The 18,417-nt window shown below is 39.8% G+C and overlaps 1 protein-coding gene across 2 annotated transcripts in view; it reads right to left on the bottom strand.

The window, feature by feature from the left end:
* The window catches only part of LOC148400167 (multiple epidermal growth factor-like domains protein 11), a 125,399-nt gene extending 107,218 nt beyond the window's left edge, over positions 1-18,181 (bottom strand). For both annotated transcript variants that reach the window (XM_088372289.1, XM_088372290.1), the window contains exon 1: positions 18,012-18,181. The gene's annotated coding sequence lies outside the window, so the exon portion shown is untranslated. The remainder of the gene's footprint in view (positions 1-18,011) is intronic.
* Positions 18,182-18,417: the final 236 nt, after the last annotated feature.

Here is an 18,417-nt window from a genome sequence, read left to right as displayed (position 1 = left end):
GTGTGTGTGTGTGTGTGTGTGTGTGTGTGTGTGTGTGTGTGTGTGTGTGTGTGTGTGTGTGTGTGTGTGTGTGTATAGAATTTTAATTTGCATATTCACTTTATGGTCAATTAGGCGGAAACAATGAGAAGCAATTCAAAGAAACCGTCTCACTGGTACTGTTTGTGAGCTCATATCTCACTTTATACTGCAGGCACATGATCATTTCTGACAATACAAAATAGCAAATATAGCTCTGTGAGAAGCAACAACTGCACTACTTTATATAAAAGTGTTTGTTAATCAGTAAAGGGAGCTGTACCATATCATGGCTATGCAATCGGAAATAAAAAAACAAATACCTTTCAAATAATTTACTCATAATGTACATGTCTGATCTTGTTGACAGTAGCTGTGACATCTGACAGCAGAACAAGAGATAGCACCCACTCATTGCTCCATTTTTTGTAGACACTATGAAAGCCCCAGAAAATCATGAAGGTGATGAATTCACATACTATGCACTGGCTGCTCCCACTCGTGCTGACACTCGACAGCTGTTTGACTGCTCCCATGAGCGGTAATACAGAAAAGAAAAATAATGGGAAGTCTGACAAACTGAGCATAGAAGATGAAGTGATATGTTATGACTTGCTGTAACAATCTATGAATGTTACGGCTTGACTTCTTATGGTCCTCCCTTTCTTGTGTCATGGGCATAGCTTTGAACCCACACTCAAGTCTAGTCACAAGTGATAATTAGCCAATGCAAATGGTCAAGTGTATGACAACAATACAATTAAATGAATCCAAAATTGGTTCAGTTTGATTGTTATGGTATATTAAGTTTTAAATATTAACATTGGCCGCTAAGCTGCGCTACCTAATCTTCCGTTAAAATGTGGTAAAGTGATGGAATTTCCCCTTCTTTCCCTTGAAAACAATCCAATGATATATATATATATATATGATATAGTAGTTTAACTCATTTTAAAGGTGCCACGCAATATGTTTTTATTTTATAATTCTTTATTTTTATCCCTTCATTCAAGTATGCAAGATAATTTTCGTTTGGAAGTGACCAGGATGCCCTTTTTCAAGCTGTTTTGCTTGGTCAGAACTGGCATTTTGTACGGTTCCTTTTCTCATTAATGTTAAAACATATCCAACACATCAAATATCAAATTGCAAGAGGCATAATGTAATGTAAAGGTAGTCGTCCCAACTGGTAACCCAATATACACACAATAAATGAATAAATAAATAAATAAATAAATAAATAAATAAATATAAGAACATGCACTAGCTGAATCTGATCCCGAACCTTTAATGAATGTTAAACCACCACCCCGGTTTCATTAACAATACTAACCCCAGGTTTTTCCTACAATGTGCTACCAAAGAGCCACTAAGATCTTAATGAAATGTCTACCTGCCAGAGCCTAGCAAAGCCATCTAAACTCAGAGCTTTATTAAGGAACTGAAAGCTTCATTGACCAGTTCACTCCCCCGTGGGCTCTATGTGGCTCCATAATGATGGAGAACACCATTTTGCTGACAGTGCAAGCTGTCTCTCTGGGCTCTTTGGTAGACCCAAAATTATGATGCAAAGTTTCCTGTGAGTGAGTTCAGGTAAAGGCAAAGAAAATCAGAAGCAAACAATATTTTAAAGCTATTAAAAAAATAGGTCATCATGCTCAAGCAGAGAACACATTGTGTTTTAGCTTCAGACACAAAAGATACAAGAGAATTGATTAATATATCAAATGATTCATCAAAGACATATTACCCTACTTCAAGTCTTTGGAGAGGCAAATTCTAAATTAACCAACACTTCTGTCAAACAGGTATAGCTTGTCAACACAATCACAAGGGGAGTGACTAGCCTATATCAAGTGAATAAACTTTATTTAATTTGTATTTATCTTGATAACACAAATGTTGTTGAAGTTGAAGGAGACTGACTGCTCATGTTAAATTTTGTGCAGCTTTAAGCTAAACTTAAAGAGTTACTATAATATGGCAGTGCTGTCTTTGTAGTACATTTATGCCTGTAGGCTGTGGTTTTAAGCTTAGCTCTGGGCATTTTGGAATTGGTAACAGTTTCAAGAGAAGATTGCTAACCATCCTTTGACACCATGCTGCACCTAACGCTTGTACTACCTATATCGTCCATATGCCTAATATAGCTAGTCAGAATTTTGAAGTAATATGTTGGTCATATGTTTGTTCGTGTGTGGACCTTATAATTCAAAACTCTACAATCAGGCAGTGTCCATGAAGTTATTAAAGTCCAAGAAGTTATTAAAGTAGTTAGTAAATCATAACCGCAGTGACACATATACAGTAAAAAAAGAGTTTTTTCCTCCATTGTGCACCAACCCTCGAAATCAGCCTGACCTGCCCATTCACTTCCTTTTATCTTACCTGGATCAATAGTCAAAGACAGGTAATCAAGCCGAGGCTGGAATGATGGAATTAATAGTCATTGAGCCTGTCAATAAATTGATCAGCTTAATCCCTTCTACAATTAAGATGTCGTACTTTTGTTGCTTAAGGGGTTCTTGCATTTCACTGCCAATAGCTTTCAATTATTAGCGCTTATCAAATTTGCAAAACAGGGTCACCAAAAAATACATGAACATATCTACGGTGACAAGGAAGAAAAAAATAACGCATGGGGCTGCCTAAGAAAAACACAAACAATTTATTTTGCGGAATCACGTGTGTAGCATCATGCCACCTAAAACCAATCAGGCGACCATGCATGTTTTTGGGATGTGGGAGGAAACCAGAGTACCCACAGAAAACCCAAGCAGGCACGGGGAACATGCAAACTCCACACAGGGACGATGGGAGGTAGAATCAAACCAAAAGCGTCTGAATTGTGAGGCGGACGTGGTAACCAGTGCACCACCGTGCACTAATAATGGTAAAGACCCTCGTGTTGACATCAACTGCCACAAGACACACAAACTGATGGCTGCCCCAAAATAAGAGCTCACCATAAGAATCACCGATCATGTCATGTTCTACCTAAAAAATGGGGCACTTAAGGTTGTGAGAGCTTCTTCCACTGTTCTTTCTCTGCCTGCAAACCATTCAAAGGTCCAGGATGAATCCTTTGAATGTGGTTCATAATCTAGTTTATGGGCTAAGGAAAAACAGTAGGCTGTGGGAAGCTGAGCTACACGTAGACCCCCACAATGACAACTCCTGGATGGAACATTATTCTGCTCAAATCGACATTATCATTAAAGCATTGTTTTACCCCCCCCCCCAAAAAAAAAATAAATAAATAAAGTTTTGTAAAATAGCCATACATCTCTTCTTATTCGTTGACTTTCTACATGAAAAAATTTATGACAATCGCAACCTAAAAGAAACTATTACATTTTCCATCTCATTCCACCAAATCTGTCCACTATGAGTAGGAAGCAGAGAATTTTCATGATTGTCCTGATTTTCCTGGCCTGATGTTTTATTGAGGTTAGCGCATTACTTAAAATCCACCACGCTTTCCAAAATTTTGCAGTGTTAATGAATGGCGCACATACGGCATGGACAATGCTGCGTAATGAGTACAAACCAACTAATGACTGCGGGTTACTTTCCCTTTCAAACAAATCTTGAATTGGGTTGCCGTCTGCAGAGCATAAATAGTTGATGTGGCCTGACTGGTTTCTGAAACAATGGGTGCCCCATTTTCCTTGCTTACTCGCTGATAGTGCGACCAAATTCTATTGCGGAAGGTAAACACAGGGGGCTGAAGTGAGCAACGACAGGCAGTAGGATGATCAAACAGGGTGCATCTCGTCACTGCAGTTCGCACCAAAACTCTAATGACATTCAAAACTTCATTAAAGTGATGAAATCTCTGGAAGAAAGTCAGGACATAAGAGTGTGAAACCGGTACGGTTCATCGCATCAAAAGTCCTGCTTTCTTTGTCAGGCCATTTTATTTAAATCTGAAGCCACATGCCTGATTTGAATGGCATTTATGTCTTAAAGAGCAGTCACACATAAGGAGGCAAAGACATTGAGCTTTTCTGAAGTTCTTTAAGAACAAACAACTGATGCAAACTCTCGACACCTCAGTCGGCACTTTTCTCCCGAGAGACCCGCTATGTCAGCTGCGTAATTCATGAGTGAATTCTGTCAGGCAGTCAAGGTGCTGTAGCCTGTGAGCTATTTCTAAAGCCTTTGCGCAACTCACATAAGTTACCCGCTGTAATTTGTCAGGCAGGCTGGACCTTCCACCCACTTTGATATTGATTAAAGGCCTAAGTACAGTGCTGATTAAGCACAGGGCATTTAAGGATCAATTTAGTCTGTATCTGACCGTATGGATTTTGTGACCACGTACACGATATATCCATGAACAATTTGACTGTGCCTAAAAATAATACTTGAAATTTCCTGCAGCAATAATAACTTTGCAAATTAGAGCCAGATCAAAACTGAGTGAAAATTGATGTTCCTTGGCGAGGAGTGTTAGAACAAATGTGTATAATAAGAGATAGTGTAAACAAAGTACCTTGGTAGTATTTAACAAACTCATACACCAAACAAGGCTATTTTCAAGGGGCATTTCACTTCTCATTACACATGCATGATTCAACAAAGAATAGGATATAAGATGTTCATCAAGGCTCATTATGTATTCTACACATTCTATACTGTGAATCTCTGCTTTTCAAGGGGAAATGTGCTGGTGCCACAAACTCTAAAATCGGTGGCAAAAAAACGAGCACGTTTACACCTTCCAGAAAAATTAACTCAATCACACAATTGTGCATTTATTAAATACGTACGCTTTATATACATAAAAATTTGATTGACTGATTTCAAATACGACGTTACATGACACAACAACTGCATGCAAGTTACTAAAATAAAATGTTAAAAATCGAAAGCCCTAAATATTGTACAATTTGGAAGATAACCATTTTTTAAATGCCATTGAAGTCTAATACGAAAAAAAGTCACTTTTGCGACAGAGTTTTGCGACATTAAATCGGCTTACTTATGTTTTGCTTTTTATGGGGTCCTTTGGGTTTTTTTCTGGCAATTAATTCCAATTGTTGACTTTTGCAATCAAAGGTAATCATTTGATATTTTAGCCTTAGACATTACATTAGTAGTTCTTCTTTTAGACATGGTCATGAATTAGATGTCTAATGTGCATCTGTGATGGCACCCTCATTCACTAATATGGTTATGAGAATGTTGAGAAAAATTTGCCTTAGCATTACTTTGACTGTGGTTAGCTTATTTTCACACTTATAAGACCGTTAAGATTATTAAAACGTTGCTGAGAGCATTTACATTACATTGAATAAAAATTACAGTGGTGACAATTTGACTTCAGAGCAGGTACTGTTTCATATGAAAAAAACATAATCATAAATCTAAACAAAGAATCAGATTCTGGGGCAGATTTCTTTAAATGTGATCCTTCATGAGCTGAAAAGCATAAATTGCATGTGTTACTCTTTTCAAAATATTTAATCAGTTTTAGTTGGCATCTATCCATCCACCCAAATCCATCCACCCAAATCCATCCATCCATCCATCCATCCATCCATCCATCCATCCATCCATCCATCCATCCATCCATCCATCCATCCATCCATCCATCATCCACCCTTACTGTGGTTGTGTCAGATTCTAAATGATGCTAAATCAAAGCTTTCTGCCAATAAATTGAATCCTATTTCCTTCTGTTTCACTATGCACCACTTACATTATATTTAATTTTTTGTTTTGTTTTTTTGTTTATTTTCACTGTCAGTTAGCTTCATTTCCTTGTTTGAGAGATATTTTGGTTTTCACATTTTACAAAAGAAGGTGACCTTTGTTTTCACTATAGTGTAATCCACACATTGGCACTCAGACATGTCTTGGTACCATGCCCAACAAATGATATAAACTTCAGTCATCACAGGAGTATGCTGGCAAAGGCACCAAGACTTGTATAGATTATGCTGTGCCTGGGAAAGCTGTCACAAATTCTCCCAAATCAGCGAGATCCAAAGTGCTTTGCAAAAACAAGAGAGGAAATTGGAATGAAAGTCAAAAAGATCCTTTCGTTTTAGAGACAGCTCTTCTACTCCACTGCCGCTTGTTTCATCCTTGAATAGCCGCGATGGCAACCTTGATTGCCAGAGATGTGAGTCACCCGGCTCACTCTTTGTTTGACCTTCTGCCCTCTGGGAAGAGGTACAGGAGCCTGCGCTCCCGCACCACCAGACTTGCCAACAGCTTCTTTCTCCAGGCTGTTAGGGCCCTGAACTCGCTACCTCCTTCTGCGTAGCGTGTGGCACTGTTGCGCTATTTTTGGGAATGTCTGCTGTACGCGCACTTGCTCCTTTTTTTTCTGCTCCTCTTATTTATTTATTTATTGTTGTGTTATTTATTCATTATTTATTCAGCACGCTTTTGTTATACTTGTTTTCTTGTTTGTCTGTTGTGAGCCATGTCTTGTCACCGTGGGATAGGGGGGAACGAAATTTCGGTTTCTTTGTGTGTCTTTGGCATGTGGAGAAATTGACAATAAAGCTGACTTTGACTTTGACTTTTGGGGAACCCCAATGGATTGTAAGGGTCAGCTGGGAAATTTTGGTCAGTAATTGTAACTCCAACTTACACCAAATGTTTGACTTTCCTAGAAGAGGCAGCGAACATGCAGTCACAGTAAGCCATGTTACATGCTTCAATTGTTGACACGGCTAACAGGAGCCCTGGTCGTCCTACTCCTCATTCAAGTGACCCCCAAACCCTTTGGTACTAAATAGTGGCAATGAGAGTGATGGATGCAATCAAGCTGTAGAAGGAGCCCTACTGAGCCCTTTTGGTCTGTAGGAAACCACAGGCTTTGGTTGTTCCGGAGCCAAAATCAAACACAGGAACTCTGTTAGTTATTTTAACTTGGGAGGAGTAGCCATTTGGATTAGTAATACACATGCATCCAGCTTGTTTACTGACGATGGGCCAATGCGCCAGCATAGAACACATACTGATGTCCTGATGGCAATGTCTAAATACAATGTCTGTGTTGGCAGGAACATTCAAACGTATGCACACAATCAGATGAAATTCTGAACAGCTCAAAAATGCGACCGATTTGGTCACAGTCTTAAGCCCTGTTATTACAATTTCTCTAACTTTTGTGTTTTGCTCTTTTTGTTCACTTGCTTGATTTCAATGAGTGCATCACAATCAGTCACATTAAAAAAAAAACAGCAGCGCAATGGCTGAACAACTTTGAAAACTTCATTTCACTTTCTCCCCTACTATACTGAGTGTAGAACAAGAGAATTATTTTTTTGCCTCTTTTATGGCTATTTCAAGTCCGTCGCAAGTGCTTCCCCACTGCTCTACTATGACTTGAATACCTCAAAGAGCAAATTAGCACCATATACATGTTTTACATTATACAGGCTTATTGTTAATGGCATAAGACTGGATGCTTTTATTTCACTTGAGTGAGCAGCAAAATTTGACACCTTTCATTTCCTTCATTGTCTGTTAGCAAAGGACTTAAACAGCTTCAGAACAAATATCAATAATACCATAAAATACCATAAAATTGAGTGACTATGAGATGTTAAATCAGAATAATTGATTGTAACTAGAGATTCTCAATTGCTACATTTACTGTAGTTGCTGCTCAAGCCACCACACTGAAAGTTGCCCAAACATAAGTCTTTGCGAATTTGAGTGATATGTAACTTGTAACTAAAAAGTAGCTTAGCCCAGGATTTTGTCATAGTCGCATTTTGTTATTGAGAAAATGGAATTGAAACCCGTATTTTATAGCTGAAAAACGAAGTTATCAAAACTAAGGTGATAAATCCTCACAGCTCTGCCTGCCCACCCTCCCAGAATCATGCGTTAAAGCTCACTTGCTCTCATACTAGTCAGATCCACTGAGTGTATTGACAGATGGTAAGACGGGTTGAGCCAAGAGGCTGTCGGTGAGTGCTGTTATCCCCCAGAGTGTGCTGGCGGACATTATAAGATATATCAGCACTATTTGTAAGAAGTCACACACCGCTGCGGAAAAGACCTTTCAACATTCCTTCAGATAAACTGGATGATAATTGAAATTTACAGAGATGGCAATTGTTGAACAAAACAGTTAAACAAAACGGCTTTGGTGTGCTACTGTTTGTGTGAGGGGCTATGCGAAACAGAGCTAGGTTTATTTTTTCCATGTGAGAAAGCCTTTGCAACAATGCTAAAAGCATTCCTCGGATGTACTTGCTAGAGGCAAGTTTTCATCTTACTGAAAGCCTACTACTGTTTCCAACATACCATATTTTAAGTACAATATTTGATTTGCAACATATACAGGAAAAAATTATAACAGAAATAGAAAAATGTCATCACATTAAATTGCAATTTATTTCAAGCTCAGTATGTTTCTCAAGAACAGCTTCTCAAAAGGAAAAGTAATCCAACAACTGACAGAAAATCTTTGATAAATTCATGTTTTTCATTATTAACTGCCTGAAGAGTATCATAGGTCACAAGTATTTACAATCTCAGTGGAATGTCATTCATAATCAGTATTTTGCTGTCACTCTGCTGCTAACATTAAAGCAAAAACACAGAAAAATTGGTCTCTGAAGTTGCCTTAGATAATTGCTTATGAAATCATATCCAAGTGCATGCAGGTGCTTCTGTTCCTCCGCAGCACACAAATCAGCACTTTTCGTCATTAGAAGGTCATCTTTGTCCTATCGCACATCAAGGTGTTGTGAAGGATTCTATGTTGGGTGATGAATGGATCTGAACTTTGTCACCTTTAATGAGTGGAAATAGTTGTTTGTCAACGCTTGCCCTGCGATTGGCTGGCCACCAATTCAGGATATACCCCGCCTACCACCTGGAGATTGCTAGTAAAAGCTCCAGCACGCCCGTGACTCTATGAAGATAAGCAGCCTGACGTTTCTCAGTATTTAAGATCTAGCTGCTCAGTGACACATTGTCAGAGCGGCCACGTTCTGTGCTGTTCTTTTATATATAAAGACTTTTACTTTTCTTGAATATTTGCACTGCTCACCAGTTCAAACAAGTATGCTACAAATTATTGACCAATCAAAAGTGTTGAAAAACCAATATGCCATTTTTGCAGTCTCCTGAAAAGTGATGATTTTGGGGGTACAATGATTCCGCTGGACACCAGCAATTATGGACTGTAAATGTACTAAATGTTCCGTGTACTCGGTTGGAAAGCCCTAACGTAAAGAACAAAATGTATCTTTTTTAGATGTGTTGGCAGCTGTGACTGCTTGGTCAGTTACTGGCCCTTTCGAACAGAACAGGAAGGGAATCGGTTTACAATGAGCATGTCATGCTGTGCTCTACTCGATTTAGTATAATCCACTATAATCCTTCCAACTCTTAGGGTGTTCTATAAGGGAACCTGTCAAAGCTGGTTTACAAAGTAGATAGCTCCATCTGAAGGACTTCTCCAAGGAGAAAAAGTCACTTAACACCTGACTTTGAGACGAGAAGGTCACTATTTAGCAAACATTTCATGATCTCACATCATTTTGTGCTTCGTTTTAATTTGTGTTTTTACCGCTGAAGAACACACAAGGTTATAGTCTGAAGCCAATTACGTCAAAAAAGTAACAAAGTGTTTAACCGCAACAGCTTTCTTGTCTTGCACCAGCATCTGAGGTAATGGTGTTTGATTTGACTCCCAAGGTAGATGTTGTAACAGAATATATGATAATATAGTGTGTGGCCATTACATTTTAAACAACTGCATTTCAACACATTTTATTGTTTTCTTTGGTGTTTTTAGAAGAACTTAACTGAGGTGCATAGGGCTGACTAGTATCTGTGTCTGCCCAAATCGCTGTACCCCACCAGGAAGCAGGAATTACAAGACCACACAAGAATCAAGACTGCGTCCCCAAAATAGTTTCATTGGAAGAAAAAATACTTTAAAATAAATGAAGAACATATTCTCCTATTTATTTTTCTAATAAAGTCGATTTATGGGGCAGGTGGCGTATTGGTTAGCACGTCCGCCTCACAGTTAGGAGGGTGCGGGTTCGATTCCACCTCCGGCCCTCCCTTTGTGGAGTTAGCATGTTCTCCCCGTGCCTGCGTGGGTTTTCTCCGGGCACTCCGGTTTCCTCCCACATCCCAAAAACATGCTTGGTAGGCTGATTGAGCACTCCAAATTGCCCCTAGGTGTGAGTGCAAGTGCGGATGGTTGTTTGTTTCTGTGTGCCCTGCGATTGGCTGGCAACCGGTTCAGGGTGTCCCCCGCCAACTGCCCGATGACTGCTGGGATAGGCTCCAGCTTGCCCGTGACCCCCGTGGGGATGGATGGATGGATGGATGGATGGATGGATGGATGGATGGATGGATGGATGGATGGATGGATGGATGGACGGACGGACGGACGGACGGACGGATGGATGTATGGATTTATGGGCCCGTGTGGTTTAGTGTTACAGTGGACACACACAGAAAAATAAACATGTAACAGTTAACACAGTGGGTGTGTGTGGCAGCCAAAATGGCAGCACTTATACCAACTGGCAAATAGAACAGCTTGAGGAGAGCTGCAGAGCCAGTGATAAAGAGACGGGGACGTCACTGATGCTCCACAGTGAGATTAAATGGTCTTTGTTAAAGTGAATCTGTAGCTCCTTTTAGTTGCCATAAATCAGTCTCATCAGAGGTGTAAAAGTCGAGCTATTTATTAGTGTGCCTTATAGAGAGAGTACTCACCAAACCCAGAACACACTGAAGCCAATCATTTACATAGCTGACTCGGCTTACCGCAAACCGATGATGAGAATCATGCCAACGTCTGCGCTCCTGTCTGGTGTGACATATACAATACTTTGCCTTTTACATTTCAACACAGAGCCCTGCCCCCTTTTACACAGCTGCTAACCTGACTCTGACACACCTTGGACACTACCTTGGAAGCTGGAAATTTTGCCGGACAATTCCAACCACTCATTCATATGGGTACTTTTCACATCTCAATCAATAATATCACAAATTACTTCAACGTGGCGCTCTTAAATGCCCACGATTCAGTAGCGCCTTTACGTCTTAGAATTCGTCCTAGGAGGCTTACTCCGTGGTTCACGGCTGAAACTCGTACACTTAAACAATTATGCGGGAAGCTTGAGCGCAAATGGCGTGTAACTAAACTTGAGGTCTTCAGTCAGGCATTGTGTGACAGCCTGCTGAAATACAGAGAAGTGCTCATTTCAGATAAAGCTAATTATTTCTCTCAAATTACCGGTCTCAATAAAAACAATCCAAAATACTCATTCGATACGATAGCAAAGTTAACGCAACAGCAGCTGACCTTCGATAGCTACCCCCACTCAGCCGCCGATTTCATGAGATTTTTTGCTCGAAAGATTCAATCCATTAGGGATGAGATTACGGTGACAGTTCCAAACACCAGGTCGAGACCTAAATTAGGCTGACAATCAAGTAATAACCCGCTCAGATTTTAAAAACGTATCCCTTGAAAGCCTTACACCAGGGGTCACCAACCTTTCTTAAACTGACGGCTACTTCCTGAGTACTGATTAAGGCAAAGGGCTACCAGTTTGACACACACTTCTGAAATAGCCAATTTGCTCAATTTAGCTTAACTGTGTGTTATTATTTATTGTCATTTCCAGTTCACATGTGTGATTTGAACAAGAATAACAAAAATAAAATAAAATAAAATAAAATAAATAGATGCAGCTCACTGATAAGTGCCGCTATTTGAGCTAATTTTAGAACAGCCCTGCGGAAGACTCACATGGTCCTCACGGGCGTTCTGGTGCCCGCGGGCACTGTGTTGGTGACCCCTGCCTTACACAATTGGTTAGCGCTGCTAAAAACACAACTTACTTACTCCACCCACTTCAAGGCAAACTCTTTAGAGAACTATTTCAGATCTTAGGATCGTCCATCTTAAATATAAATAATCTCTCCGTCTCCTCGGGCAGTGTGCCAACAGTCTTTAAGACCGCTATTATTCAACCATTATGTACTTAAGCGACCAAAACTCAGTAATTATAAGCCAGTTTCAAATCTTCCATTCATTGCGAAAATTCTTGAAAAAATTGTAGTGCAGCAACTTAATGATTATATGGTTGCTAACAATTGATTTGAACCTTTTCAGTCTGGTTTTAGAGCTAACCACTACTGAGACAGCTCTTGCTAAAATGACCAATGATCTCTTAGCTATGGACTCCAACACCTCATCTGTACTATTATTACTCGATCTTAGTGCTGCCTTCGACACTGCCGATCACAACATATTATTAGCTTGCCTTAATGTTAGTATTTTGGGGTCAGCACTTTCTTGGTTTAGTTCGTATCTCTCAGAGAGGACTCATCATGTAGTCCATGGCAACATAACCTCTGAGCTCATTAATGTTAAATGTGGTGTCCCACAGGGATCGGTACTTGGACCTATACTGTTTAGTATTTATATGATTCCGCTTGGGCACATTGTACATACATATAACATGAGTTTTCATTGTTATGCAGATAACCCAATTACGTATATATGACGTTAGCAATGACAAATCTGCGGCATTGTTGTAACCTTGAGGCGTGTCTTGCTGAGATTAAACAGTAGATGTCTCTCAATTTCCTACTTCTTAATCCAGATAAAACCAAGATGATGATAATTGGTCCTGCTCGTTATCACCACCTATTTAAGAAAACCACTGTAAATGCAGATAAATGTACTATGATCCAAAGTGACACTGTAACGAATCTTGGTGTTATATTTGACCAAACTCTCTCCTTTCAAAAACACATTTAGAACATAACTAGAACTGCGTTTTTTTCACCTCCGTAATTTTGCTAAGATTCATCCGATTCTTTCAACCTGTGATGCGGAAATTGTTATACATGTTGTTACGTTGCTCCTTTGTTACTGTAATGTTTTGTTCTCTGGTCTTCCTAAGTCTAGTTTTAAAAGTCTACAGTTAGTACAAAACGCTGCAGCAAGACTGCTCACAAGGACGAGAAAACTTGATCATATTACCCTGATACTAGCCAACTTGCATTGGCTCCCGGTCCACTTAAGATGTGACTTCAAGTTTCTCTTACTAACCTTTAAAACATTACAATGCTTAGCATCTTCCTATCTCGTCGACCTAGTTCTACCTTACGTTCTGTCCCGAAACTGTCGTTCGCAAAACACTGGTCTTTTAGTGACCCCAAGGGCCAAAAAGAACTCCGCAGGGTCAAGAGCATTCTCGATTCCGGCGCCAGAGTTTTGGAATGCCCTACCCATAAACATCAGAGCTGCTACCTCAGCAGAAGCATTCAAGACATGATTAAAAATACATTTTTATACCATGGCCTTGAATTAACCTATACTGGCTGATTCGGCTGCAGTTTATCCTCTGTGTTAAGTGACACCCAAACTGAAAATGGCTGTCTGGATTCCACATAAACCAATCGGGACGAGATCTGAGGCGGATTACCCCCTCGCAGACACTGCCATGACAACTGAGGGCATCTTCCTGCAGCTCTTCATTTTTGACCATGGACATCTACTTTACTTCTTCTTTGGATTGTTTTATATAGTGTGTTCAACGTTGCCCACTCTGCATCCATTGCAGGCTGGTCATCCTGGAACGGGGATCCTCCCATCTGTGGTCCCTTCTCAAGGTTTCTCATTTTTCCCCACTTGGGCTTTTGTGACTTTTTTCTTGCCCTCCTGGGAGTCAAGATCAGGGGATGGTGAGAATAATTGTCAACTTTGGCCTTTTGAAGCCCTTTGAGACTTGTCTGTGATTAAAGGCTATATAAATAAATTTGACTTGACATAGAGGACCAAAATGGAGAAAGCCAAAGAAAGGCCATCGTTGATAGACAAATTGAAATTGAAGAGCAACAGCTGCACACGGTGCCCACCTTCAAATACCTGGGGAGCATAATGTCTGACACCTGCTCAATGGATGACGAGATCCAAAACCGCCTCAAGCAAGCATCAGCATCTTTTGGTCGCCGAAGGAGAAGGATTTTTGTGAACAGCAACCTCAAACTCCACACCAAAGTGCTAGTCTACATAGCAGTATGCATCACTGCACTACTGTATGGATGTGAGGCATGGACTATTTATAGCTGCCATCTGAGAAGCCTGGAGACCTTCCATGTGAGATGCCTCCAGAAGATTCAAAGACCAAATGAAGACCACCCTGAAGAGATGCCAGATCAATCCCTCTTCACTGGAGGAACTCGCTTCCTGCCGAGACCTCTGGCGCTCCCATTCCTCACAGGGAGTGGATCATATGGAGGAACAGCGCACACATTGTGCAGCAAAGCGTACGAAGAGGTACGCTCGCCAGGCCACCCCTGCTCCCCCCAGCCCCTCCTTCACATGCCTGGTCTGTAACCACACCTGTGGGTCCAGAATCGGACTGTTCAAACATCAGCAGAATCACAAATAAAAGATGGTCATCATCGAATCAATGGACAACCATAAGTAAGTGTGTGCGTGTGTGAGTGTGTGTGCGTGTGTGTGCGCGCGTGCGTGCGTGTACGTGTGTGTGTGCCACTTGAATTTGACATGGAATTAGACAGTAAAAAATAAATACTCCCATTACATCAGAATTGCGCACTTGGTCTTGCACTCTGAGTCCAGGCTAAATTGTCCAAAGGATGTGAGAATGTCTTGATGTGTAAGCAGCGTGATTGAATGGTAAACCATCCATTTCTGTTTTATCTGATCAAAATTTACTTCTATACATTTTATAATATAAAATATAAAATAATACAAAATTTATATAATCTGCCCATTGGAATGGCATGCTGGATCCTTAGCAAGGTTATCTATCACCAGGTCAGAAGGATGTGCAAAGCAGTAAAAGATTTGTGGGAAGTTAACCCATCATAAGTCACTGCACAAACTTTCCATAACAATAAATCAAGCAAAAGGCAAACTCGTGATTTTTCTTGCCAAGAAATCTTAAACTTAGCCGCACCAACACACCTGGTTTTACTTTGAGAGCATTTCTCCTGCAAGTGCTGCACTTTACACAACACATAACAACCCTTGAACCCTTGATAGCTTATAATGCTGTGAATTTATTCTTGATAAGTAACAGCACAGAATGACAGCCTGTCTTGTGCATGTCAATTGCCCCGGGGTGCGTATTCATGTGTCAAGTCCATCACCCTCTTTCCAGTCCACTCAGAGCGCCCACAAGGCAAGAAGCACTCAAGAGTCTTTCATGTTGCCTTTCTATTTACACCACTTTGTCTTTGTATCAGAATGAATAAGAGAGCCGCTGGGCTGCTGCCCTTAATGGTCTCTCCCTTTTACCCTCACCTTGTGTGCTATTTGAATTTCATGACTGATGTCCAGCCTTTCCTTCATCTCGAGTACAAGGGTTGGGGCTCAGACTTCTTAACGCTTTACCTTGCATGACCAGCTAATTGTAAATTTTTGTTTCCCTGATATTAGTAAAAATGCAAACACTTGAACACAAACAGAGGACACAACTAGATGAATTAATTATGAATTCACGCAAAGAGTGCTAGCTGGAGTCACTGAAAGATCTATACGGTATACTATAACATGTCCTTGAGAAACAACAGCCAGTGCTAGCCCATTTTTCAACACTGATTACATATATTGATTTGACAGAACATGGAGGCTTCCGAGTTGAAAGGATTCAGCAGACTGGAAACATAGCGGGTGCTTCGTCACAGGTCAAAATGCTGACTTACAAATATTACCAACATGTACAAAACCAACAAATAAACGCAATTGTCATTTTTTTCACTGTAACCCTCTACTTGGGAATGTCAAGTCACACTTTTAAATATTATGATCACCCTCTGGTTTTAGCACATATACTTGTACAATAATTAATTGGCTCATTTAATAGACAAGCGTCGTGCAATAACATTTTTGCTGGGAAAAGACAAATTTGAACGTGTATAATCAATTTTCTGGAAGCTTGTTGATCTCCATAACAATATTCTTTTCTAATCTTAAATTGTTTCATTCAAAATCTACATTAACTCTAGAAGCAATTTCTAAGATTATAACAGGCATATTATGAAACGGTTAAAACAAGTTCACAATAAATATAACCAATAAATTACACACTCAACCTGAGCGAGAAATTTTGGTGGGTCATTCATATTCCTGATGACCCTCACTCAGTTCATAAATTACAGTATGGAACTATCACAAGTGTTAAGTGAAACTCCTGATCTATAGGGCCTGTAACTATCTGTCAGTATTAGGTGAAACTACTGATACAAAGGAAAATGGGAAAACAGTAGAGCACTCCACCTTAACTGACAGCTACAGATGATGCAAATAGTGACACTGGAGTTTTATTGTTTTGAATGCAAGTGTTACAGCATTGCACAACGGGATTAAGAGCAGTGTAGTCTTTACCTTCTAAAATATTTGCCTTGCACACATTATTGTTGATGGTCACTATGATGCTCTTCTTTTAACCTGAAACTACACCTGCTGCAAAGTGAAGAAGTAAACAAACGTTGAGTATTCTTTGTGTTTACTACTAACATAGTGAATTCAATAGAATTTTATATGAATTACATTGTTGTGCGAATGTATTATAGACACACTCCTGGCAATAGTGTTCCTGGACTGAGCCGTGAGATGAACTGTGGCTTCACCACTACAACCAACAGCAGCAAACCAAACCACTCCTGCAGCGTCATCTTAAAAAAAGAATAACATTTAATTAAAGTAAGAGCAACCGAGTCGTCAAACACTGCATTACTGTTATTGCAAGGGCACATTTGTGACAAATGTTTCTGACATACTGCAGAGTACACTCACCAGAGCTTCTCACTAAATGGAATTTGTAAGATGAGGAAGAAAAGAAAACAGAAATTGAATGGGATTTCTGTCAAGTACTCGCAAGGCTTTGTCACTCGCAGTGTTATTTACTACTCTCGGGATGTTTTCCTCAGGGTCTCAGCTCACTGAGAGGAAATATTGAGAATGTTCAATTTATTTGACACAGGGAATATAACCTTCTCGGAACTCAAAGGCCAAGTGGTGGAAAAACAGATGCCACCTGAAAGACGCAGCCTGCCAGTCTTGCTCAAGATCGCCATCTAGTGACACTAGTGATTTCAGAGCCTGTGTACTGTAGTAAAGCGCGACTTCTCTGCCTCAAGGGAATCAATGACCGTCTATCTGTTGTGAAGCTGCAAGACAATCAATGCAAGAACAACAAACAGCAATGATCATCCTGACATGTCTAATTAGTATCAAACATCACCATTACCGGAAAGTGTATCTTGCTGGAAAATTGCCCCAGTCGTGAATAGGCCGACTTGTTTTTGTTTTGTTTTGTTTTGTTTTGTTTTGTTTTGTTTTGTTTTGTTTTGTTTTGTTTTGGTTTGGTTTGGTTTGGTTTGGTTTGGTTTGGTTTGCTTGGTTTGTCTATGTGAAGCCCTTTGAGACGGCTTGTGATTTAGGGCTATACAAATAAACTTGACTTGACTTGACTTATCACCATCATAACATCATCGTAACGACTCACTTTGCCTTTAAGTTACGTTTTACGAATGTCATGTAAACCTAACATTGTACCGCTTCTTGTTTTCCTTTACCCAAGTTTTTGCTGAAGCCATCAAGTTTTGATTTTTAAATATTTAAATATTTTAACTCAGTTAATATTTAATTAGCCTAATACAGATAATAATAATAATAATAATAATAATAATAATAATAATAATAATAATAATAATAATATGGCTAATAAATATAAATACATAAACATAAGTATAATATAAACGTAATATTACATTGTACATTATGGATGAATTCTAAAAGAAAAAAAATCCGCACGTGCCAAATTCAACTTTTGTACTTAGATAAAGTCATAGACATACGGTTTCCGAAAAGAATTATTCTGTCGCGGTGTGTAAAAGAGAGGATGGAGTTCGTGCGAACCCGAGCATCGTACGCAAGAAAATGAAACAACCGTGAAGGGAAAAATTACCCATAAACATGCAGCGCTTACCTTTACGGCACGTCCTCTGTAAAGTTATTTTTCGTAACTTGACTAGAGAATGGTCAACATTTTTTACTATTCTATATATATATTTCCCTGGAGGAGAAGACAAAGTCTGAATTGGATGCTTGTAGTTGAGAACTTGTACCCAGGCTGTGCTGATGCTCCTGCTGCAGCCTTTCGCCTGGTGCAGCCAAAGAGTAAGAAAGGTAGCAAGATGAGTCACCCACATCTCTATAGCCTTGGCTATAGCTATTGCTAAACTGCGACTGAGAACCGCAAGAGATACTTGCATTGCAATGCCTCTTTGGCTGAGTCGTATTTCTTCTGTTAGACACAATTGTTGAAACAACTCCTGTTTCGTTTCACTTTGGATTGTCTAGAGTGCTCACTAACTCATAATACCTGGGTATGA

Source organism: Syngnathus floridae, chromosome 3 (assembly GCF_059516105.1).
Source record: "Syngnathus floridae isolate MCC-2025c chromosome 3, RoL_Sflo_1.0, whole genome shotgun sequence".
Classification (NCBI taxonomy): domain Eukaryota; kingdom Metazoa; phylum Chordata; class Actinopteri; order Syngnathiformes; family Syngnathidae; genus Syngnathus; species Syngnathus floridae.
Note: the sequence above shows the minus strand (reverse complement) of the source record. Positions and strands in the feature narration are given on the sequence as shown.